The 26,749-nt window shown below is 38.0% G+C and overlaps 1 non-coding gene across 1 annotated transcript; it reads left to right on the top strand.

Annotated features, from left to right (window-relative positions):
* Positions 1–13,837: 13,837 nt before the first annotated feature.
* Positions 13,838–13,945, top strand: LOC127742548 (small nucleolar RNA R71). Its single transcript, XR_008003895.1, has one exon. It is a non-coding gene; the product is annotated as a small nucleolar RNA R71 (small nucleolar RNA).
* Positions 13,946–26,749: the final 12,804 nt, after the last annotated feature.

Genomic DNA, 26,749 nt, shown 5'->3' with positions numbered 1-26,749 from the left:
CATAAACCACTACAAGTAGCTTTTTTTCTGTGGTTGTGTAATTCTTATGTGCGTCATTTAGAACACGGCTGGTATAGTAAATGGCATGCAGAAGCTTGTTATGTCATTGTCCTAATACTGCACCAATAGCATGGTCACTGGCGTCACACATTAGTTCAAATGGTATTGTCCAGTCCTGGTGCAGAAATGACTGGTGCTGTGACCAGCTTAGCTTTCAGAGTCTCAAACGCCTGCAGACACTCTGTGTCAAAGACAAAGGGTGTATTAGCAGCTAGCAGATTGCTTAGAGGTTTTGAAATTTTTGAAAAAACCTTTATAAACCTCCTATAGAATCCTGCATGCCCCAGAAAGCTTCTGATTACCTTAACATTGGCAGGTGGTGGTAATTTTTCAATTACCTCTACCTTAGCTTGATCCACCTCTATTCCCTTGTTCGAAATTTTATGCCCAAGTACAATTCCTTCAGTCACCATAAAGTGACATTTTTTCAGTTTAAAACTAGGGTAGTCTCTTGGCACCTTTTCAGAACAAGTGCTAGATGATGAAGACATGAGCTGAATGAGTCTCCAAATACTGAGAAGTCATCCATGAAGACTTCCAAAAAATTTTCCACCATATCAGAGAAAATAGAGAGCATGCATCTCTGAAAGGTTGCAGGTGCATTGCACAGACCAAATGGCATCCTTATGTAGGCAAATACTCCATATGGAGATGTGAATGTTGTTTTCTCTTGATCTTGAGGATCTGCTGTAATTTGGTTATAATCTGAATAGCCATCCAAAAAGTAGTAATAGTCATGACCTGCTAATCTTTCTAGCATCTGGTCTATGAATGGTAAAGGAAAATGATCCTTTCTAGTGGCTGTATTGAGCCTTTTGTAGTCAATACACATGCGCCACCTTGTGACTGTTCTTGTAGGAATCAATTCATTCTTTTCATTATGAACCATTGTCATGCCTCCCTTCTTGGGGACAACTTGGACAGGGCTCACCCAAGGGCTATCAGAAATAGGATAAATGATCCCAGCCTCTAGTAATTTAATGACTTCTTTCTGCACCACCTCCTTCATGGTTAGATTCAGCCGCCGCTGTGGTTGAACCACTGGCTTGGCATCATCCTCCAATAGAATCTTGTGCATGCATTTGGCTGGGCTAATGCCCTTAAGATCACTTATGGACCACTCAAGAGCTGTCTTGTGTGTCCTCAGCACCTGAATTAGTGCTTCCTCTTCCTGTGGATTTAAAGCAGAGCTTATGATCACTGGAAAAGTGTCATCTTCTCCCAAAAATGCATATTTCAGGGATAGTGGTAGTGGTTTGAGCTCGGGTTTAGGATGCTTCTCCTCCTTATGAGGAGTTATCAGAGGTTCTTCTATTTTCTCAGATTCCTCCAAGTCAGGATGAACATCTTTAAAGATATCTTCTAGCTTTGATTTGAGGCTCTCAGTCATATTGATCTTCTCCACCAGGGAGTCAATAATATCAATACTCATACAATCTCTTGAAGTGTCTGGATGCTGCATAGCGTTGACAGCATTCAACTTAAACTCATCCTCATTGACTCTCAGGGTCACTTCACCTTTTTGGACGTCAATGAGAGTTTATCCAGTTGCTAGGAAAGGTCTTCCTAGAATGAGAGTTGCACTCTTGTACTCCTCCATTTCCAGCACTACATAGTCAGTGAGAAAGGTGAATGGCCCAACCTTGACAATCATGTCCTCAATCACGCCTGATGGCATTTTAATAGAGCCATCATCAAGTTGGAGACATATCCGGGTTGGTTTGACTTCTTCAGTCAAACCAAGCTTTTTGATAGTGGATGCAGGTATTAGGTTGATACTTGCCCCTAGATCACATAGAGCTGTCTTGGTACAAGTACCCTCTAATGTGCATGGTATCATAAAGCTTCTGGGGTCCTTAAGCTTCTCAGGTAAGCTTTTCAAAATGACTGCATTGCATTCTTCAGTGAGGAGAACTTTTTCAGTTTCTCTCCAATCATTCTTATGACTTAAGATCTCTTTCATGAACTTAGCATAAGAGGGTATTTGCTCGAGTGCCTCTGTAAACAGAATCTTTATTTCAAGAGTCTTGAGATAGTCTGCAAAGCAGACGAATTGTTTATCCTGTTCCGCTTGGCGGAGTTTATGAGGATAAAGCATCTTGGCTTTGTATTCTTCAACCTTAGTTGCTGCAGGTTTATTTCCTACAGAGGTGGTTGGAGAAGCCTTCTTAGAGGGGTTACTATCAGCACTTGCAGGTGTCTGATCCCTCATTGGCGTTTGAACGCCAGGATTAGGGGCTAAATGGGCCTTTAACGCCAGATTTTTCCCCTTTTCTAGCGTTTGAATGCCAGAACTGGACATGGACTGGGCGTTTAACGCTAGTTTCTTACCCTTTTATGGCGTTTGAACGCCAGAAGTAGGTATCTACTGGGCGTTTAATGCCAATTCTTTACCCTTTTCTGGCGTTTGAGTGCCAGAAGTATTCTTCTCTGGGCTCTTACTGTCCTCAGAGGGATTTTTGGCAGTGGTTTGCTCATCCTCTGTCAGTTGTTCCTTCTTTGACTTTTTGTTGCCTTGAATTGAGACATTTAACGTCTTTTCACTCCTTAATTGAACAGCTTGGCATTCTTCTGTTATTTGTCTGAATAACTGTTGTTTTGTTTGATTCAATTGTTCCTCCAAACGTTGGTTGGCATCCTTGGTTTCTTGTAGCATTGCCTTAAATTCTGCTAGCTATTCTGTTAGATAGCATAATTGCTGTTTGAATTCAGCAACTTGTTCTGGAGGACTAAGTTCAGTGGATATTGCCTTAGCTTCTTTTTTCATGGAGGACTCACTACTTAAGTACAGATGCTGATTTCTAGCAACTGTATCTATGAGCTCTTGAGCTTCTTCAATTGTCTTTCTCATGTGTATAGATCCACCAGCTGAGTGGTCTAGAGATATCTGGGCTTTTTCTGTAAGCCCATAGTAGAAGATGTCTAACTACACCCACTCTGAAAATATTTCAGAGGGACATTTCCTTAGCATCTCTCTGTACCTCTCCCAGGCATTATAAAGAGATTCATGATCCTCTTGGTTAAAGCCTTGGATGTCCAGCCTTAGCTATGTCATCCTTTTTGGAGGGAAATATTGATTCAGGAATTTGTCTAATAACTGTTTCCATGTTCTTATGCTGGCTTTGGGTTGGTTATTTAACCACCTCTTAGCTTGGTCTTTTACAGCAAATGAAAATAGCAATAATCTGTAGACATCCTAATCTACTTCTTTATCACGTACTGTGTCAGCAATTTGTAAGAATTGTGCCAAAAACTCAGTAGGTTCTTCCTGTGGAAGACCGGAATACTGGCAGTTTTGTTGCACCATGATAATAAGGTGAGGATTTAGCTCAAAAGTGTTAGCTCTTATGGGGGTATACAGATACTACTCCCATATGAAGCAGTAGTGGGGTTAGCATATGATCCCAGAGCCCTTTTGGACTGTTCATTTCCACTTAGGTCCATGATGAAGAAAGGAAGATGATGTGGATTGGAGATAGAAATATTATATTTATTATTTAAAAAAAATTTTGGACCGAAATAAATAATAATAATAATAATAAATAAAAAATTGGAAACTAAAATAATTAATTATTTAAAAAGATTTGAAAATTTTTTATGAGGAATTTAAAAAAATTGAAGAGAGAGAAGGTGGTTAGGAAGTTTTGAAAAAGATATGATTTTAGAAAATTTTTTTAAAAAGATATGATTTTAAAAATTTTGACCAAGTCAACCCAAGGAATTCGAAATTTATGAGGAATTAAAGGAAAAGATTTTTTTTATTTTTGAATTGAATGAGGAAAGAGAAAAACAATAAAATGACACCAAACTTAGAATTTTTAGATAAAAAAAGAAAACAAACAAGAAAATTTTGAATGTCAAGATGAACACCAAGAATACTTTGAAGATGAAGATGAACACCAAGAACAAATTTTGGAAATTTTTTAGGAAAAGAAAAACACAAAGGACACCAAACTTAAAAATTTTTATACTTGGGACACTTATAATTCGAAAATACGAAGAACAAAAAGAGCATGCAATTGACACCAAACTTAAAACATGAAACTAAACTCAAAGAAAAATTAAAGATTAATAAAGAAAAATAAGATTTTTGAAAGATTTTTAAAAAGAAAAAATAAAAGACTCAAACTTAGTGACTCTAAACTAATAAAAATAAATTATTCCTAATCTAAGCAACAAGATGAACCTTCAGTTGTTCAAACTCGAACAATATCCGGCAACGGCGCCAAAAACTTGGTGCACGGATTTGTGATCACACAACTCCGAGACGACTAGCTAGCAAGTACACTGGGTCGTCCAAGTAATTCCTTACGTGAGTAAGGGTCGATCCCACAGAGATTGCCGGCTTAAAGCAAGCTATGGTTATCTTGTAACTCTTAGTTAGGAAATTAATGATAAAAATGATTTTTGTTTATGAAGAATAAATAACATGAAATAAAAAGTACTTGTGATTCAGTAATGAGGAACAGGTTGAGGTTTTAGAGATGCTCTATCTTCTGAATCTTTGCTTTCCTACTGTTGTCTTCTTCACGCACGCAAGGCTCCTTCCATGGCAAGCTGTATGTTGGTGGATCACCGTTGTCAATGGCTACCATCCGTTCTCTCAGTGAAAATGGTCTAACTACAGGTTACGTAGGGCTAATCATCTGTCGGCTCTCACTCGTGCTGGAATATGATCCATTGATCCTTTTGCACAATGTCACTGCGCCCAACATTTGTGAGTTTGAAGCTCGTCACAGTCACCCCTTCCCAGATCCTACTCGGAATAACATAGACAAGGTTTAGACCTTCCGGATCTCAAGAGTGCTGCCAATTGATTCTAGCTTATACCACGAAGGCTCTGGTTTCAGGAATTTGAATACTCTGTTATCAAGAGAGGCAATCAAACTCATGAACCAGGAACCCAAGAGATACACACTCAATCTAAGGTAGAATGGAGGTGGTTGTCAGGCACGCATTCATAAGTTGAGAATGGTGATGAGTGTCACGGATCATCACATTTATCATGTTGAAGTGCGATTGAATATCTTAGAATAGAAACAAGCGTGATTGAATAGAAAACAGAAATAATTGCATTAATCCATCGAGACACAACAGAGCTCCTCACCCCCAACCATGGGGTTTAGAGACTCATGCCATAGAAGATACAAATTCAGATGTAAAATGTTATGAGGTCCCAAAATGAATCTCTAAAAGTAGTTTTTATACTAAACTAGTAACCTCGGTTTACAAAAAATGGGTAAACTAAGATAGATAGTGCAGAAATCCACTTCCGGGGCCCACTTGGTGTGTGTTTGGCCTGAGCATTGAATCTTTCACGTGTAGAGGCTATTCCTGGCATTAAACGCTAGCTTTGGTGCCATTTTGGGGGTTTAACTCCAACTTTTATGCCAGTTCTGGCGTTTAACGATAGAAAAGGGTAAAAAGTTGGCGTTAAAACACCAGTTTGTGCTATCAAATCTCGGACAAAGTATGAACTATTATACATTTCTGGAAAGCCCAAGATGTCTACTTTCCAACGCAATTGAGAGCGCACCAATTAGGTATCTGTAGCTCTAGAAAATCCATTTCACGTGCAGGAGGGTCAGAATCCAACAGCATCTGCAGTCCTTTTTCAGCATCTGAATCAGATTTTTGCTTAGGTCCCTCAATTTCAGCCAGAAAATACCTGAAATCACAGAAAAACACACAAACTCATAGTAAACCTCAGAAATGTGATTTCTGCATAAAAACTAATAAAAATATACTAAAAAGTAACTAAAGCATACTAAAAACTACAGGAAAATACCAACAAAAAGCGTATAAAATATCCGCTCATTAAGCCTATGCAGGGACTTCTCTTCTCCTAATTTTTATTCTAAACTTTCATACTTTTTCTCTGCTAGGATTTTCTACACCATGAGCAACTAAACCTCCATAGTTAAGGTTAAAAGCTCTTTTTACTTGAATGGATGAATAATTAATTACTTTTTTATTCTTGATTTATACCTTGATTATTGTTTAAGGATTGGTTTCACTCTTCATCTTAAGAATTAGTGATTATTGGGAAATAATGCTAATTCTACTTGAGTCTTGGAAAAGTTATATAATTAGAATTATAGCTTGAAACTAACTCTTCACAATTTTTAATTATCTGGACTTAGTGTAGTACGCGATATATAACTGCATTCTGGTTTGGGATTCTTAGGGTTGTGTAGCGTGTAAACCAAAAATTGAACTTAAACCTCTAATACAAATGAGTGATCAAGGAATTAACGGTCAGTTGGATTAGAGAAAATTTGATTGCCTAGGAATAGGAATTTAGTCAGGTGCGGTTTGTGGTTGGTGCATGAAATTATGATCACACTTTTCACAACTCCGCACAACTAACCAACAAGTGCACTGGGTCGTCCAAGTAATACCTTACGTGAGTAAGGGTCGATCCTACGGAGATTGATGGCTTGAAGCAAGCTATCGTCATCTTGTAAATCTCAGTCAGGCGGATTTAAATGGTTATGAGGATTTGATAATTAAAAGATAAAAAAAGTAGAAAATAACATAGAGATACTTATGTAATTCATTGGTGGGACTTTTAGACAAGCGTTTGGAGATACTTTGTTGCTTCTGAACCTCTGATTTTCTATTGTCTTCATCCAATCATGTGTCCTCCCTTCCATGGCAAGCTGTATGATCCTCTCAGTGAAAATGGTTCGGCTACGGTCTCTGTACGGCTAATCAACTGTCGAATTTCTTATCTCAGATGAAAAATACCAGGCACAGCTACTGCAGGGCTAATCATCTGTCGGTTCTCACTTGTGTCAAAATAAGATCCATTGATCCTTTTGCACACTGTCATTGTGCCCAACATTCACGAGTTTGAAACTCCTCACAGTCATCCCTTCCCAGATCCTACTCGGAATACCATAGACAATGTTTAGACTTTCTGGATCTCAGGAATGCTGTCTATTGATTCTAGCCTATACCACGAAGATCCTAATCACGGGGTCGGATGCTCTGTTGGTAGGAGAGACGATACAAATCTGTGGATTAGAGACCCAATAGAGTATACTCCGGCTGGCGTCCAATGACTATGTTGAACATCATGTAGACCGCTTTGTGGTTGTCAGGCATGCGGATCTTGGCTAAGCGAGTATTGAAGATGGTGGGTGATTGTCACGGGTCACCCCTTCAGTCTGACTTAACTGAATTAAGTATATGAGTATATCTTGGAGAAGAAGTAGGTGTGAATTGAAGGAAAAACAATAGTACTTGCATTAATTCATGAGGAACAGCAGAGCTCCTCACCTTAATCTATGAGGTGTAGAAACTCCACAATTGAAAATACATAAGAACAAAAGGTCTAGGCATGGCCGAATGGCTAGCTGATAAATCCCATTTGTAGGGTTTATCTTATGCTTCATTTAAGGGATTTTATGACCTTTTACCCACATTTATTCAATGAAATAGCATGGTTTTATAACTTCTCCTTTAATTGTGCTTAAGAGTGAAAACATGCTTTTTAGGGTTTAAAATAGCTAAATCTAATTCTCCTTGATCCCATTAGATGCCTTGATATGTTTGCTAAGTGATTTCAGATTTAGGAGGCAAGGATTGGACCAAGGGAATGAAGAAAGAAGCATGAAAAGTTGGAGAACTCATGAAGAAATGAAAGAACCGGAAAGCTGTCAAGCCGACCTCTTTGCACTTAAACGACCATAACTTGAGCTACAGAGGTCCAAATGATGTGGTTTCAGTTGGGTTAGAAAGCTAACATCCGGGGCTTCAAAACGATATAAGATTTGCCATAGTTGCTACACTTATGGTGGCGCGCACGCGCATAGTACGCGCACGCGCCGTTGCTGCCACCTGGTTCACTTAAAGCAAAACGTGGCCAGCGAATTCTAAAGCCTTGTGGGCCCAATCCAACTCATTTCTGATGCTATTTAACCCAAGGAATGAAGAGTAAAACAGAAGTTAATTACCATTAGTCATAGTTTAGTTTTAGAAGTAGTTTCTAGAGAGAGAAGCTCTCACTTCTCTCTAGGATTAGGATTAGGATTAGGTTTAGTTCTTAGATCTAGATTTTAATTCATCTTCTTCTACTTCTATCTTTTCAATTCCTTGCTGTTACATTCATTCTTCTTCCATTCTTTTATTGTAATTTTCTTTATGTTGTTCTTGCATTTTGTTGTAGATCTACTATTGTTCCTTCCATTTCCTTTCAATTCAATAAGAGGTAATTCATAATAATTGTTCTTCTTTGCTTTTCTATTGTTGATCTCTTGCCTTTGTAGTTAGATCTCCATCTAATTCTTGCAATTTATATTGATTACTTTTATTGCCTTTTATGTGTTTGTTGAAATGCCTCTTCTAGATATAGTATAGATTTTGTTCCTCTTGGCCTAGGTAGAGTAATTAGTGACACTTGAGTTATCTAATTCCTTTGTTGATTGATAATTGGAGAGATTGCTAATTGGTTTGGAGTGCACTAAAGCTAGTCTTTCCTTGGGAGTTGGCTAGGACTTGTGGCTCAAGTCAATTCATCCACTTGACTTTCCTTTATTTAGTAAGGGTTAACTAAGTGGTAGCAATGAACAATTCTCATCACAATTGAGAAGGATAACTAGGATAGGACTTCTAATTTTCATACCTTGCCAAGAGCCTTGTATAGTTGTTAGTTTATTTTCATTGCCATTTACTTTCATGCCTCTTATCAAAACCCCAAAACAACTCAAACCAATAACAAGACACTTTATTGTAATTCCTAGGGAGAATGGCCCGAGGTTTGAATACTTCGATTTATAAATTTAGGGGTTTGTTTTAGTGACAAACAACTTTTTGTATGAGAAGATTATTGTTTGGTTTAGGAACTATACTTGCAACGAGAATTCATTTGTGAAATTCTAAACCATCAAAAATCTAATCATCACAAGCCTCCCAAAATGCATAAAAATTCAAAAACAGGGGAAGACGACCTGATCAAAGGATCAAAAAGTGGTCCAAAGATAAAATACAATAGTCAAAAAGTGCTATTTATACTAAACTAGTAACCTAGGTTTACAGAAAATGAGTAGATAGTGCAGAAATCCACTTCTGGGGCCCACTTGGTGTGTGTTTGGGATGAGCTTTGAAGCTTTCATGTGCATAGGCCATCCTTGGAGTTAAACACCAGCTTGGGTGCCAGTTTGGGCGTTTAACTCCAGCTTTGGTGCCAGTTCTGGCGTTTTATGCCAGAAAAGGGTTTCTAGTGGGCGTTTGGATGCCAGTTTGGGCCATCAAGTGTCAGGCAAAGTATGGACTATTATACATTTCTGGAAAGCCCAAGATGTCTACTTTCCAACGAAATTGAGAGCGCACCAATTGGGATTCTGTAGCTCCAGAAAATTCACTTTGAGTGTAGGGAGGTCAGAATCCAACATCATCTGCAGTCCTTTCTCAGCCTCTGAATAAGATTTTTGCACAGGTCCCTCAATTTCAGCCAGAAAAGACCTGAAATCACAGAAAAACACACAAACTCATAGTAAATTCCAGAAATGTGAATTTTTCATAAAAACTAATAAAAATATATTAAAAAGTGACTAAAACATACTAGAAACTACCTAAAAATAATGCCAAAAAGCGTATAAATTATCCGCTCATCACAACACCAAAGTTAAATTGTTGCTTGTCCCCAAGCAACTAAAAAAAATATAAGATAAAAAGAAGAGAATATACAATAAATCCCAAAATATCAATGAAGCTTAGTTCTAATTGGATGAGCAGGACTTGTAGCTTTTTGCTTCTGAACAGTTTTGGTATCTCACTTTATCCTTTGAAATTTAGAATGATTGGCATCCATATGAACGCAAAATTTAGATAGTGTTATTGATTCTCCTAGTTCAGTATGTTGATTCTTGAACACATCTACTTATGAGTCTTGGTCGTGACCCTAAGCATCTTGTTTTCCAGTATTACCACTGGATACATAAATGCCACAGACATATAACTGGGTGAAACTTTTCAGATTCTGACTCAGCTTTGCTAGAGTCCCCAGTTAGAGGTGTCCAGAGTTCTTAAGCACACTCTTTTTGCTTTGGATAATGACTTTAACCACTCAGTCTCAAGCTTTTCACTTAGACCTTCATGACACAAGCACATGGTTAGGGACAGCTTGATTTAGCCGCTTAGGCCAGGATTTTATTCCTTTGGGCCATCCTATCCATTAATGCTCAAAGCCTTGGATCCTCTTTACCCTTGCCTTTTAGTTTAAAGGGTTACTGACTTTTTGCTCTTGTCTTTTGGTTTAAAGAGATATTGGCTTTTTCTGCTTGCTTTTTCTTTTTCTTTTTTCCTTTATTTTTTTCGCCCCTTTTTTTTCCGCAAGCTTTGTATTTTTCACTGGTTTTTCTTGCTTCAAGAATCAATTTTATGATTTTTCATATTATCAATAATATTTCTCTTTTTTTCATTATTCTTTCAAGAACCAACAATGTTAACATTCATAAACTTCACTATAAAAACTATGCATTGTTCAAGCATTCATTCAGAAAACAAAAAGTATTACCACCACATCAAAATAATTAAACTAATTTCAAGATAGAATTCGAAATTTATGTACTTTTTGTTCTTTTGCAATTAGAAACATTTTTCATTTAAGAAAGGTGAAGGATTCATGGGACATTCATAGCTTCAAGGCATAGACACTAGACACTAATGATCATGTAATAAAGACACAAACATAGACAAAACATAAAGCATATAAACCGAACAACAGAAAAATAAGAGCAAGGAAATTAAAGAACGGGTCCCCTTAGTGATGGCGGCTAGTTCTTCCTCTTGAAGATCCTATGAAGTACTCGAGCTCCTCAATGTCTCTTCCTTGCCTTTGTATCTCTTCCCTCATTACTCTTTGGTCCTCTCTAATTTCATGGAGGATAATGGAGTGCTCTTGGTGCTCCATCCTTAGTTGCTCCATGTTGGAACTCAAATCTCCCAAAGAGGTGTTGAGTTGCTCCCAATAGTTGTGTGGAGAAAAATACATCCCTTGAGGTATCTCAGGGATTTCTTGATGAAGGACTTCCTCATGTGCTTGTTGAGGTCCATGAGTGGGCTCTCTTTTTTGCTCCATCATCTTTTTAGTGATGGGCTTTTGAGATGAATCTATTCAACTCCTATGACTCAAAGTTGGAAGCAACTGCCTTCCCTTTCCTCTTCCTAGAGGTTTCTTCAGCCTTAGGTGCCATTAATGGTTATGGAAAAATAAAAAATAGAGCTTTTCCACACCAAACTTAAAAGGTTTGTTCGTCCTCGAGCAAAAAAAAAGAAAGATAGGAGGAGAAGAAGAAGAAATAGAGGAGATAAAGGGGGTGAGTGGTTTGGCCAAGGGGGTTTTAGGTGGTTATGATGTGTTAAAATAAAGGAGTGATGAGAGGCTCATATAGGAGTGGAGTGGAGAGGAAATTCTTGTAATAGGGGTTGGGTTTGGGAGGGAGATGGTTTGAATTTGAATGGGTGGGGGTAGGTGGGTTGTTTAATGGTTTTGGAGGAGAATTGGAGGTGATTAGTGGAGGTTATTTTGGGGAAGAGTGTTATGGAAAGGTGTAAAAAGGAGAAAAAGTGAGTTGGGATAGGTAGAGATCCTGTGGGGTCCACAGATCCTGAGGTGTCAAGAATTTCTCATCCCTGTACCTTTCTGGCGTTTAAACGCCCTCTGTGTGGCATTTCTGGCATTAAACACCAGGCTGAATCCCTTTTCTGGAATTAAACGCCAGTCTGGCTACCAGTTCTGGCGTTTAACGCCTAGAATGCTATCAGACTGGGCGTTAAACGCCCATTTTGCTACCCTTACTGGCGTTTAATGCCAGCCAGACACCAGACACCCTTTTCTGGCGTTAAACGCCAGTCTGTGTGCCATTTTTGGCGTTTAACACCCAAAATGGTGCCAGACTGGGCGTTAAACGCTCAATTTGCTAGCCTTACTCGCGTTTAAACGCTAGTAAGCTCGTCCTCCATGGTGTGCTATTTTTTATGTTATTTTTTATTCCTGCTTTAATTCTGTAGCTGTTTTTGTGACTTCACATGATCATCAACCTAAAGAAGACATAGACGAACACTAGAAAATAAAAATGAGAAAGTAATTAATATAGATAAATAAAATTGGGTTGCCTCCTAATAAGCGTTTCTTTAATGTTAATAGCTTGACAGAGCATGGTTGTGGCCTCCCAATACCAAATTTAGAAGTTGAGTGTGGAGGCTCTGTCTAACTCTGTATTAAGAGAAGCTTTTCATGCTTCTTCTTTATGTCTACAGAAGAAGATCCTTGAGTCTTGAGCACAAGGTAGTCCTCATTCAATTGAAGGACTAACTCTCCTCTGTCTACATCAATCACAGCCCTTGCTCTGGCTAGGAAGGGTCTTCCAAAGATGATGGATTCATCCTCATCCTTCCCAGTTTCTAGGATTATGAAGTCAACAGGGACGTAAAGGCCTTCAACCTTCACTAAGACATCCTCTTTAAGTCCATAAGCCTGTTTCATTGATTTGTCTGCCATCTCTAGTGAGATTCTTGTAGCTTCTACCTCAAAGATCCCTAGTTTCTCCATTACAGAGAGTGGCATGAGGTTGATACTTGACCCCAGGTCACACAGAGCCTTTTCAAAGGTCATGGTGCCTATGGTGCAAGGTATTAAGAACTTTCTAGGATCTGGTTTCTTTTGAAGCAATGTTTGCTGAATCCATGTATTCAGTTCATTGATGAGCAATTGAGGTTTATCCTCCCAAGTCTCATTACCAAATAACTTGGCATTCAGCTTCATGACTGCTCCCAGATACTGAGCAACTTACTCTTCTATAGTGTCTTCACCCTCTTCAGAGGAAGAATATTCATCAGAGCTCATGAATGGCAATAGTAAGTTCAGTGGAATCTCTATGGTCTCTGTATGAGCCTCAGATTCCTTTGGTTCCTCAATAGGACTCTCCTTATTGGTCAGTGGACGTCCATTGAGGTCTTTCTCAATGGGAATAACTGCCTTTTCACTCTCTCCAGGTTCGGCCACTTTGGATATGGTTATGGCCTTGCACTCTCTTTTGGGATTCTCTTCTGTATTGCTTGGGAGAGTACTAGGAGGAGTTTCAGTAACTCTTTTACTCAGCTGACCCACTTGTGCCTCCAAATTTCTGATGGAGGACCTTGTTTCATTCATGAAACTGAGTGTGGCTTTAGATACACCAGATACTATATTTGCTAAGTCACAGAGGCTCTGCTCAGAATTCTCTATCTGTTGCTGAGAAGATGATGGAAAAGGTTTGCTATTACCAAACTTATTTCTCCCACCATTATTGCTGTTGAAGCCTTGTTGAGGCTTCTGTTGATCCTTCCATGAGAAATTTGGATGATTCCTCCATGAAGGATTATAGGTGTTTCCATAGGATTCTCCCATGTAATTCACCTCTTCCATTGTAGGATTCTCAGGGTCATAAGCTTTTCCTTCAGAGGAGGCTTCCTTAGCACTGCCGGATGCAGCTTGCAATCCAGTCAGATTCTGAGAAATCATATTGACTTGCTGAGTCAATATTTTTTTCTGAGCCAATATGGCATTCAGAGTATCAATCTATAGAACTCATTTCTTCTGAGTCAACCCATTATTCACAGGATTTCTTTCAGAAGTGTACATAAACTAGTTATTTGCAACCATCTCAATGAGTTCCTTGGCTTCTGCAGGGGTTTTCAGATGAAGAGATCCACCAGCAGAATGGTCTAATGACATCTTGGACAATTCAGACAGACCATTATAGAATATACATATGATGCTCCATTCTGGAAGCATGTCATAAGGACACCTTTTGGTTAATTACTTGTATCTTTCTCAAGCTTCATAGAGGGATTCACCTTCCTTTTGTTTGAAGGTTTGGACTTCCACTCTAAGCTTGCTCATCTTCTGAGGTAGAAAGAATGTAGTCAAGAAAGCATTGACCAAATTGTCCCAAGAGTTCAGGCTTTCTCTAGGTTGTGAGTCCAACCATATCCTAGCTCTGTCTCTTACAACAAAAGGGAAAAGCATAAGTCTATAGACTTCGGGATCAACCCCATTGGTCTTGACAGTATCACATATTTGCAAGAATTCAGCTAAGAACTAATGAGAATCTTCCGATGGAAGTCCATGAAACTTGCAATTCTGCTTCATTAGAGAAACTAATTGAGGCTTAAGCTCAAAGTTGTTTGCTCCAATGGCAGGAATTGAGATGCTTCTTCCATAGAAGTTAAAAGTTGGTGCAGTATAGTCACCAAGCATCTTCCTTGCAACTCTTGCATTGTTGTTGGGTTCGGCGGCCATGTCTACTTCTTTTTCAAAATTTTCTGAAAGGTCCTCTTCGGAGTGTTGTGCTTTAGCTTCTCTTAGCTTCTTCTTCAGAGTTCTTTCAGGTTCAGGATCAGCTTCAACGAAAATGTTTTTATCCCTGTTTCTGCTCATATGAAAAAGATGAGAACAAAAGGGAGTAGTGAAATCCTCTATGTCACAGTATAGAGACTCTTTGATGTGTCAGAGGAAAAGGAGTAGAAGAATGAGAAGAGAAAGAAGGTGAGTTCGAAAATCTTTTTAGATGAGTGGAGGAGGAATGTTAGCAATTAAATAAAATAAATAGTTAATTAAAAAGATTTTTGAAAAAGTGGTTAGTGATTTTCGAAAATTGGAAGTTAAAAAGTGGTTAGGTGGTTTTAAAAAAGATAAGAAATAGTAATTAGTTGAAAAAGATTTGAAAAGAATTTTGAAAAGATAAGAAGTTAGAAAAGATTTTGAAATTAAAATTTAAAAAAATATGATTGAAAAAGATTTGATTGAAAAAGATAAGATTTTAAAAAGATATGATTGAAAAGAAAATTAAAAAGGGAATTAAAAAGATTTGATTTTTAAAATTGATGACTTGACTAACAAGAAACTAAAAGATATGATTCTAAAATTCAAAGATTGAACCTTTCTTAACAAGAAAGTAACAAACCTGAAATTTTTGAATTAAAACATTAATTGTTAACAAGGATTTTTTAAAAGGTGGAAATATAGGATTTTAAAATTATGAATTAAAACATGAAAATTTGAAAAAAAAATTGAATTGGAAATGAAATTACCTCCATTGTGTCATCCTGGCGTTAAACGCCCAGGACGCTATCCATTCTGGCATTTAACGCCCAGAATGCTACCTCTTTGGGCGTTTAACGCCCAGCCAGATTCCCTGGCTGGCGTTAAACGCCAGAATTTCTTCCTTATTGGGTGTTTTTCTAAACACCCAGCTTTTTCTCTGTGATTCCTCTGCTGTATGTTCTGAATCTTCATTTTTTTGTATTATTTATTTGAAAAGAGATATTTTTTATTTTTAAATTTTTAATAAAGAGAGAGAAAAACAACAAAATGAAATAAAACATAAAAATGCAAGATCAAAACAAGTAATGCATGCAATGACACTTTGAATGTCAAGATGAACACCAAGAACACTTTGAAGATCATGATGAACATCAAGGACATATTTTTGAAAATTTTTAAGAAAAGAAAGATAAGCAAGATACCAAACTTAAAAATTTTTAATGTTTAAACACTACGGATTTGAAAATGCATATGAAAAACAAGAAAAGACACAAAACAGGAGAATTTAAAGATCAGAATAAGAAAAATCATCAAGAACAACTTGAAGATCAATGAAGAACACAATGCATGAATTTTTTTCGAAAACTTGAGAAAATTTGAAAACATGCAATTGACACCAAACTTAGAATTTGACACTAGACTCAAACAAGAAACACAAAAAATATTTTTGGTTTTTATGATTTTATTAAAATTTTTTTGTATTAGATTATTATTTTTTTCGAAAATAAAAATAAAAGAGAGCTTAAACATAAAATAAAATTACCTAATCTAAGCAACAAGATGAACCGTCAGTTGTCTAAACTCGAAGGATCCCCGGCAACGGCGCCAAAAACTTGGTGCACGAAATTGTGATCACACTTTTCACAACTCCGCACAACTAACTAGCAAGTGCACTGGGTCGTCCAAGTAATACCTTACATGAGTAAGGGTCGATCCCACGGAGATTGACGGCTTGAAGCAAGCTATGGTCATCTTGTAAATCTCAGTCAGGCGGATTCAAATGGTTATGAGGATTTGATAATTAAAAGATAAATAAAGCGGAAAATAACATAGAGATACTTATGTAATTCATTGATGGGGATTTCAGACAAGCGTTTGGAGATACTTTATTGCTTCTGAACCTCTGCTTTCCTATTGTCTTCATCCAATCATGCGTCATCCCTTCCATGGCAAGTTGTATGATCCTCTCAGTGAAATGGTCCGGCTACGGTCTCTGTACGGCTAATCAACTGTCGGATTTCTCATCTCGGATGAAAAATACCAGGCACAGCTACCACAGGGCTAATCATCTGTCGGTTCTCACTTGTGTCGGAATAAGATCCATTGATCCTTTTGCACACTGTCACTGTGCCCAACATTCACGAGTTTGAAGCTCCTCACAGTCATCCTTTCCCAGATCCTACTCGGAATACCACAGACAAGGTTTAGACTTTTCAGATCTCAGGAATGCTGTCTATTGATTCTAGCCTATACCACGAAGATCCTAATCACGGGGTCGGATACTCTATTGTCAGGAGAGATGATGCGAATCCATGGATTAGAGACCCAAGAGAGTATACTCCGACTGGCGTCTAATGACTACGTTGAACATCATGTCGACCGCTTTGTTGTTGTCAGGCACGCAGATCTTGGCTAAGCGAGTACTGAAGATATTGGGTGATTGTCACGGGTCACCCCTTCAGTCTGACTTAACTGAATTAAGTATAAGAGTATATCTTGGAGAAGAAGTAGGCGTGAATTGAAGGAAAAATAATAATACTTGCATTAATTCATGAGGAACAGCAGAGCTCCTCACCTTAATATGAGGTGTAGAAACTTCACCATTGAAAATACATAAGAACAAAAGGTCTAGGCATGGCCGAATGGCCAGCCTCTCGAAATGCATAAGAATTTGAAAACAAGGGAAGAAGACCTGATCAAAGGATCGAAAAGCGGACCAAAGATAAAATACAATAGTCAAAAAGTGCTATTTATACTAAACTAGTAACCTAGGTTTACAGAAAATGAGTAGATAGTGCAGAAATCCACTTCCAGGGACCACTTGGTGTATGTTTGGGATGACCTTTGAAGCTTTCACGTGCATAGACCATCCTTGGAGTTAAACACCAGCTTGGGTGCCAGTTTGGTCGTTTAACTCCAGCTTTGGTGCCAGTTCTGGTGTTTTACGCCAGAAAAGAGTCTTTGGTGGGCGTTTGGACGCCAGTTTGGGCCATCAAGTCTCGGGAAAAGTATGGACTATTATACATTAATGGAACGCCCAAGATGTCTACTTTCCAACACAATGAAGAGCGCGCCCATTGAGCTTCTGTAGCTCTAGAAAATCCACTTCGAGTGCAGAAAGGTCAAAATCCAACAACATCTGCAGTCCTTTCTCAGCCTCTGAATTAGATTTTTGCTCAGGTCCCTTAATTCCATCCAGAAACTACCTGAAATCATAGAAAAATACACAAACTCATAGTAAAGTCCAGAAGTGTGAATTTTGCATAAAAACTAATAAAAATATACTAAAAATGAATAAAACATACTAGAAACTACCTAAAAATAATGCCAAAAAGCGTATAAATTATCCGCTCATTAGTGGTGCACGGAATTATGAATCACACTTTACACAACTCCGGTACAACTAACCAGTAAGTGCATTGGGTCGTCCAAGTAATACCTTACGTGAGTAAGGGTCGATCCCACGGAGATTGCCAGCTTGAAGCAAGCTATGGTTATCCTGTACTCTTAGTAAGGAAATTAATAATAAAAATGGTTTTGTTTGTAGAAACTAAAAGAGCATGAAATGAATGATACTTGTGGTTTAATAATGAAGAACAGGATGAGGTTCCGGAGATGCTCTGTCGTCTGAACCTCTGCTTTCTTACTATCTTCTTCTCCAACCACACATGGCTCCTTCTATGGCAAGCTATATGTTGGTGGATCACTGTTGTCAATAGCAACCATCCGTCCTCTCAGTGAAAATGGTCCAGGTACAGTTTTCGCATGACTAATCACCTGTCGGTTCTCACTTATGTCGGAATAGGATCTCTCTATTCTTTTGCACACTGTCACTGCATCCAACATTCGTGAGTTTAAAGCTCGTCACAGTCATCCCGTCCCAGATACTACTCGAAAAACCACAGACAAGGTTTAGACTTTTCGGATCTCAGGAATGCTGCCAATTGGTTCTAGCCTCTACCACGAAGGTTCTGATCTCACGAGTTTAAATGCTCTGTTGTCAGGAGATGCAAGTCAAACTCGTGGATTAGAATCCTAAGAGATACGCATTAACGCTGTCGCCCAATGACTACGTTGAGCTCAGATAGAACAGAAGTGGTTGTCAGGCACGTGTTCATAAATTTGAGAATGATAATGAGTGTCACAAATCATTACATTCTTCATATTGAAGTACGATTAAGTATCTTAGAACAGAAACAAGCGTGATTGAATAGAAAACAGTAGTAGTTGCATTAATCCATTGAAACACAGCAAAGCTCCTCACCCCCACCTATGGAGTTTAGAGACTCATACCGTAGAAGATACAATAAGAGATGTAAAATGTCCTCAGTTCCAAAATGAAACTCTAAAATTATTTTTTATACTAAACTACTAACTTAGATTTACAGAAAATGAGTAACTAAGTGCAGATAGTGCAGAAAACCACTTCTGGGGACCACTTGGTGAGTGTTTGGGCTGAGCTTTGAAGCTTTCACGTGCATAGGTCATTCTTGGAGTTAAACGCCAGCTTGGGTGCTAGTTTGGGCGTTTAACTCCAGTTTTGGTGCTAGTTCTGGCGTTTTACGCCAGAAAAGGGTCTCTGGCTGGCATTCAACGCTAGTTTGGGCCATCAAATATCAAGAAAAGTATGGACTATTATATATTGCTGGAAAGCCCAAGATATTAGCTTTCCAGCTCAATTGAGAGCGCGCAAATTAGACTTCTGTAGCTCCTCAAAATGTGTTCGAGTGCAGGGAGGTCAGAATCCAATAGCATCTGCAGTCCTTTCTCAGCCTCTGAATCAGATTTTTGCTCAGGTCCCTCAATTTCAGCCAGAAAATACATGAAATTATAGAAAAACACACAAACTCATAGTAAAGTCCAGAACTGTGATTTTTTCATAAAAACTAATAAAAATATAATAAAAAGTAACTAAAACATACTAAAAACTACCTAAAAACAATGCCAAAAACCGTATAAATTATCCGCTCATCACAACACCAAACTTAAATTGTTGCTTGTCCCCAAGCAACCAAAAACAAAATAAGATAAAAAGAAGAGAATATACAACAAATTTTAAAATATCAATGAAGCTTAGTTACAATTAGATGAGCGGGACTAGTAGCTTTTTGCTTCTGAACATTTTTGGCATCTCACTTTATCCTTTGAAGTTCAGAATGATTGGCATCCATAGGAACTCAGAATTCAGATAGTGTTATTGATTCTCTTAGTTTAGTATGTTGATTCTTGAACACATCTACTTATGAGTCTTGGCCGTGACCCTAAGCATCTTGTTTTCCAGTATTACCACCGGATACATAAATGCCACAGACATATAACTGGGTGAACCTTTTTAGATTGTGACTCAACTTTGCTAGAGTCCCCAGTTAAAGGTACCTAGAGTTCTTAAGCACACTCTTTTTGCTTTGGATCATGACTTTAACCACTCAGTCTCAAGCTTTTCACTTGGACCTTCATGACACAAGTACATGGTTAGGGACAACTTGATTTAGCCGCTTAGGACATGATTCTATTCCTTTGGGCTCTCCTATCCATTAATGCTCAAAGCCTTGGATCCTTTTTCCCCTTGCCTTTTAGTTTAAAGGGTTACTGGCTTTTTGCTCTTGCATTTTGGTTTAAAGAGCTATTGGTTTCTTCTGTTTGCTTTTTCTTTTTCTCTCTTTTTCTTTATTTTTTGCCATTTTTTTTTGCAAACTTTGTGTTTTTCACTACTTTTTCTTGCTTCAAGAATCAATTTTATGATTTTTCAGATTATCAATAACATTTCTCTTTTTTCATTGTTCTTTCAAGAGCCAACAATTTTAACATTCATAAACTTCACTATAAAAAATATGCATTGTTCAAGTATTCATTAGAAAACAAAAAGTATTGCCACCACATCAAAATAATTAAACTATTTTCAAGATAGAATTCGAAATTCATGTACTTTTTTTTCTTTTTCAGAAAATATTTTTCATTTAAGAAGGGTGAAAGATTCATGGAACATTCATATGTTTAAGACATAGACACTAAACACTAATGATCATGTAATGAAGACACAAACATAGTCAAAACATAAAGCATAAAAACCGAAAACAGAAAAGAAAATAAACAAGGAAATTAAAGAACGGGTCCACCTTAGTGACGGTGGCTAGTTCTTCCTCTTGAAGATCCTATGGAGTGCTTAAGCTCCTCAATAACTCTTCCTTGCCTTTGTTGCTCCTCCCTCATGGCTCCTTGGCCCTCTCTGATTTCGTGAAGGATAATTGAGTTCTCTTGGTGCGCCATCCTCAGTTGCTCCATGTTAGAACTCAATTCTCCTAAAGAGATGTTGAGTTACTCCCAATATTTGTGTGGAGGGAAATGCATCCCTTGAGGAATCTCATGGATTTCTTGATGAGGGACTTCCTCATACTCTTGTTGAGGTCCATGAGTGGGCTCTCTTGTTTGCTCCATCCTCTTTCTAGTGATAGGCTTTTGAGCTGAATCTCTCCATCTCCCATAACACGGAGTTGGAAGCAACTACCTTCCCTTTCCTCTTTCTAGAGGTTTCTCCGGCCTTAGGTGCCATTAATGGTTATGGAAAAACAAAAAGTAGAGCTTTTTTCCACACCAAACTTAAAAGGTTTGCTCGTCCTCGAGCAAAAGAAAAGAAAAAAGAGGAATAGAGGAAGAGAAGGATTTGAATAATGGTTCAAGGATGTTGGCCAAATGTATTTTTAAAGGGGAGGGGGTGGGTTTTGAATTTTTAGAAAAAGATAAGTTAGAAAGATAAACAAGATATGAAAAAGATAAGATTTTAAAATTTTAAAGAGATGAAAAAGATAAGAGGAAGTTAAATCTAAATTTTTGTTAATGCATCTAAGAAATAAAAGATACTATGGATGAATGAAAAAGATTTGGAAAGAAAAATGAGTTTTAAAAACGTTTGAAAAAGAATTGAAAAAGAATTAAAAAGAATTTAAAAAAGAGAATTTATAACATTATTAATTTTTGAAAATGGAAATTGAAAGAAGAATATTTGTAACATTTTTATGAAGAAAATTATGAATTAAAACAAGAAAATTTGAAAAAAATTGAATTGGAAACGAAATTCCCTCTCCCTTGCTGTTCTGGCATTAAACGCCCCTCTGGTGGCCATTTTGGGCGTTTAACGCCTAGCTGGCTGACGTTAAACGCCATAAATCCTTTATTACTGGGCGTCTTTCTGAATGCCCAGGATGTTGTTGTTTCTAGCGTTTAACGCCCATAATGATACCTTTACTGGCATTAAACGCCCAAAATGATAGCGATTCTGGCATTTAACCCCCAAAATGCCTCTTTACTGGCGTTTTAACGCCAGTAAGCTCTTTTTCTCTGTGATTTCTCTACTTTATGTTCTGAACCTTCATTTTTTTGAATTATTCACTGAAATGTATTAACAAACATGAATAACAAAATTAAATAAACTCAAAACATCTAATTTTTTTTGCTAATGGCTGGGTTGCCTCCCAGCAAGTGCTTCTTTACTGTCTTTAGCTGGACTTTACTAAGCTTTAATCTAGTCTCAGTCTTGAGCACTCTTGCTCAACATTGCCTTCAAGATAATGTTTGACTCTCTGTCCATTAACAATGAACTTTTTGTCAGAGTCAATATCCTGAAGCTCTACATATCCATATGGTGACACACTTGTAATCACATGTGGTCCCTTCCACTGGGATTTCAATTTCCCAGGGAATAATCTGAGCCTAGAGTTAAACAGCAAAACCTTCTGTCCTGGCTCAAAGACTCTAGATGACAGCTTTCTGTCATGCCACCTTTTTGCTTTCTCCTTGTAAATTTTAGCATTGTCAAAAGCATTGAGTTTGAACTCCTCTAGCTCATTCAACTGGAGTAATCTTTTCTCTCTAGCTACCTTAGCATCAAGGTTTAAGAATCTGGTCGCCCAGTAGGTCTTGTGTTGCAGTTCCACTGGCAGATGACAGGCTTTTCCTTACACAAGCTGGTATGGAGAGGTCCTTATAGGAGTTTTGAATGCAGTTTTGTATGCCCACAGAGTATCGTCAAGACTTCTTGCCCAATCCCGTCGATGGGTATTTATAGTCCGTTCCAGGATTCATTTTAGTTCTCTATTTGAGACTTCATCCTGCCCATTTGTCTGTGGATGATATGGAGTTGCCACTTTGTGGTTAATTCCATATCGGATTAGAGCAGAGTCAAGCTGTTTATTGCAGAAATGAGTGCCTCCATCACTAATCAGTACCCTAGGGACACAAAACCTGCTGAAGATATGCTTTTGGAGGAACTTCATCACTGTCTTAGTATCATTAGTGGGTGTTGCAATTGCCTCTACCTATTAGATACATAGTCTACTGCCACTAGAATATAAGTGTTTGAATATGATGGTGGGAAAAGCCCCATGAAGTCAATATCTTATACATCAAACAACTCAATCTCTAAGATCCCTTGCTGAGGCATGACATAGCCATGAGGCAGATTACCAGCCCTCTAGCAACTGTCACAGTTACGTACAAACTCTCGGGAGTCTCTATAGAGAGTAGGCCAATAGAAGCCACATTGGAGAACCCTTGTGGTTGTTCGCTCACCTCCGAAATGTCCTCCATATTGTGATCCATGGCAATGCCATAGAATCTTCTGTGCCTCTTCTTTAGGCACACATCTACGAATTATTCCGTCTGCACATCTCTTAAAGAGATATGGTTCATCCCACAAGTAGTACCTTGCATCCGAAACCAATTGTTTTGTTTGCTGCCTATTGTACTCTTTGGGTATGAATCTCACAGCTTTATAGTTTGCAATGTCTGCAAACCACGGTACTTCTTGAATGGCAAAGAGTTGCTCATTCGGAAAAGTTTCAGAGATCTCAGTAAGAGGGAGGGATGCTCCTACTACTGGTTCTATCCGGGACAGGTGATCAGCTACTTGGTTCTATGTCTCTTTTCTGTCTCTTATTTCTATATCAAACTCTTGCAAAAGCAACACCCATCTTATGAGTCTGGGTTTTGAATCCTGCTTTGTGAGGAGATATTTTAGAGCAGCATGGTCAATGTACACAATCACTTTTGATCCTACAAAATAAGATATGAACTTGTCAATGGCATAAACCACTGCAAGCAACTCCTTTTCTGTGGTTGTGTAATTCTTTTACGCGTCATTTAAAACACGGCTAGCATAATAAATGACGTACAGAAGCTTGTCATGTCTCAATCCCAATACTGCACCAATGGCATGGTCACTGGCATCACACATTAGTTCGAATGGTAATGTCCAGTCTGGTGCAGAAATGACTGGTGCTGTGACCAGCTTAGCTTTCAGAGACTCAAAGGCCTGCAGACACTCTGTGTCAAAGACAAATGGTGTATCAGCGGCTAGCAGATTGCTCAGAGGTTTTGTAATTTTTGAAAAATCCTTTATAAACCTCCTATAGAATCCTGCGTGCCCCAGAAAGCTTTTGATTTCCTTAACATTGGCAGGTGGTTGTAATTTTTCAATTACCTCTACCTTAGCTTGATCCACCTCTATTCTCTTATTTGAAATTTTGTGCTCGAGGACAATTCCTTCAGTTACCATAAAGTGACATTTCTCCCAGTTTAAAACTAGGTTAGTCTCTTGGCACCATTTCAGAACAAGTGCTAGATGGTCAAGACAGGAGCTGAATGAGTCTCTAAATACTGAGAAGTCATCTATGAAGACTTCTAAAAATTTTTCTAACATATCAGAGAAGATAGAGAGCATGCACCTTTGAAAGGTTGTAGGTGCATTGCACAGACCAAATGACATTCTTCTGTAAGCAAATACTCCAGATGGACATGTGAATGCTGTTTTCTCTTGGTCTTGAGGATCTACTGTGATTTGGTTGTAACCTGAATAACCATCCAAAAAGCAGCAGTATTTATGACCTGTTAGTCCCTTTAGCATCTGTTCTATAAAAGGCAAAGGAAAAATATCCTTTCTAGTGGCTATATTGAGCCTTCTGTAGTAAATACACATTCGCCACCCCGTAACTGTTCTTATAGGAACCAGTTCATTCTTTTCATTATGAACCGCTGTCATGCCTCCCTTTTTGGGGACAACTTGGACAGGGCTTACCCAGGGGCTATCAGAAATAGGATAAATAATCCTAGCCTCTAGTAACTTAGTGAACTCTTTCTGCACCACCTCCTTCATGGTTGGATTCAGCTCCCTTTGTGGTTGAACCACTGGCTTAGCATCATCCTCCAATAGGATCTTGTGCATGCATCTGGCTGGCCTAATGCCCTTAAGATCACTTATGGACCACCCAAGAGCTGTCTTATGTGTCCTTAGCACTTGAATTAGTGTTTTCTCTTCTTGTGGCTCTAAAGTAGAGCTTATGATTATCAAAAAAGTGTCATCTTCTCCCAGAAATTCATATTTTAGGGATGGTGGTAGTGGTTTGAGCTCGGGTTTAGGAGGTTTTTCCTCTTCTTGAGGAGTTTTTAGAGATTCTTCTATTTTCTCTGGTTCCTCGAAATCAGGCTGAACATCTTTAAACATGTCTTCTAGCTCTGATTCGAGACTCTTAGTCATATTGACTTCTTCCACCAGGGAGTCAATAATATCAACGCTCATGCAGTCTTTAGATGTGTCTAGATGCTGCATAACTTTAACAGCATTCAACTTAAACTCATCCTCATTGACTCTCAGGGTCACCTCCCCTTTTTGGATGTCAATGAGAGTTCGTCCAGTTGCTAGGAAAGGTCTTCCTAGAATGAGAGTGGCACTCTTATGCTCCTCTATTTCCAGCACTACAAAGTCAGTGGGAAAGACGAATGGCCAGACCTTGACAATCATGTCCTCAATTATGCCTAATGGAAATTTAATGGAGCCATCAGCAAGTTGGAAACATATTCAGGTTAGTTTGACTTCTTCAGTCAAACCAAACTTTCTGATATTGGATGCAGGTATTAGGTTGATACTTGCCCCAAGATCACATAAAGCTATCTTGGTACAAGCATCTTTTAATGTGCATGGTATCATAAATCTTCCGGGATCTTTAAGCTTCTCTAGTAAGCTCTTTAATATGACTGCACTGCATTCTTCAGTGAGAAAAACTTTTTCAGTCTCCCTCCAATCCTTCTTATGACTTAAGATCTCCTTTATGAACTTAGCATAAGAGGGTATTTGCTCAAGTGCCTCTGCAAACGAAATCTTTATTTCAAGAGTCCTGAGATAGTCTACAAAGCAGGCAAATTGTTTATCCTATTCTGCTTGACAGAGTTTCTGAGGATAAGGCATCTTGGCTTTATATTCTTCAACCTTAGTTGCTGCAGGATTATTTCCTACAGAAGTGGTTGGAGAAGCCTGCTTAAGGGGGTTGTTATCAGCACTTGCAGGTGTCTGATCCCTCATTGGCATTTGAACGCTAGAATTGGGTGCTGTATGGGCGTTTAACGCCAGGTTGCCACCCTTTTCCTCTTGTTTAAAGCCTTGGATGTCCAGCCTTAGTTGTGTCATCCTTTTTGGAGGGAAATATTGATTCAGGAATTTGTCTGACAACTGTTTCCATGTTCTTATGCTAACTTTGGGTTGATTGTTTAACCACCTCTTAGCTTGATCTTTTACAGCAAATGGAAATATCAATAATCTATAGACATCCTAATCTACTTCCTTATCACGCACTGTGTCAGCAATTTGTAAGAACTGTGCCAGAAACTCAGCAGGTTCTTCCTGTGGAAGCTAGAATACTGGCAATTTTGCTGTACCATGTTAATGAGCTGAGGGTTTAGCTCAAAATTGCTGGCTCTGATGAGAGGTATACAGATACTACTCCCATATGAAGCAGTGGTGGGGTTAGCATATGACCCCAGAGTCCTTCTGGACTGTTCATTTCCACTTATGTCCATAATGGAGAAAGGGAGATGATGTGGGTTGTAAAAATTTTATTCCCCTCTTTTTTTTTATTAATGAAATTAAAATAAAGTAAATAAAAAAAATTATGCAAGTTTCAAAAATTAAGAAAATAAAAAGTGACAAAAGAAATTAGAAAACTAAATTAATTAATTAATTAAAAAGATTTGAAATTATTTTTTGTGTTGATTTTCGAAAAATGAAGAGAGAGAGGGTGGTTAGGAAGTCTTGAAAAAGATGTGTCTTAAAATTAAAGATACTTGTAAGAAAATAAATAAAAGAAAAGTTTTTTAAAAAGATATGATTTTAAAATTTTAAAGATTGAAACTTTCTTAACAAGAAAACACCAAACTTAAAATTTTTCAATCAAAATAATAAACTAAGACAAGTAGTTCGAAAATTATATAAAAAAAAGAAAAAGATTTTGAAAAATTTTATAAAAGATTTTCAAAAAATTTAAAAAGAAAAATGAAAAAGAATTTGTTTTGAAAAAGATTTCAAAAGATAAATTTTTAAAATTGAAATTT

This window comes from Arachis duranensis, chromosome 1 (genome assembly GCF_000817695.3).
Source record: "Arachis duranensis cultivar V14167 chromosome 1, aradu.V14167.gnm2.J7QH, whole genome shotgun sequence".
NCBI classification, from domain to species: domain Eukaryota; kingdom Viridiplantae; phylum Streptophyta; class Magnoliopsida; order Fabales; family Fabaceae; genus Arachis; species Arachis duranensis.
The sequence above is the reverse complement of the archived record's forward strand: the minus strand, read 5'-3'. Positions and strand labels throughout refer to the sequence as shown.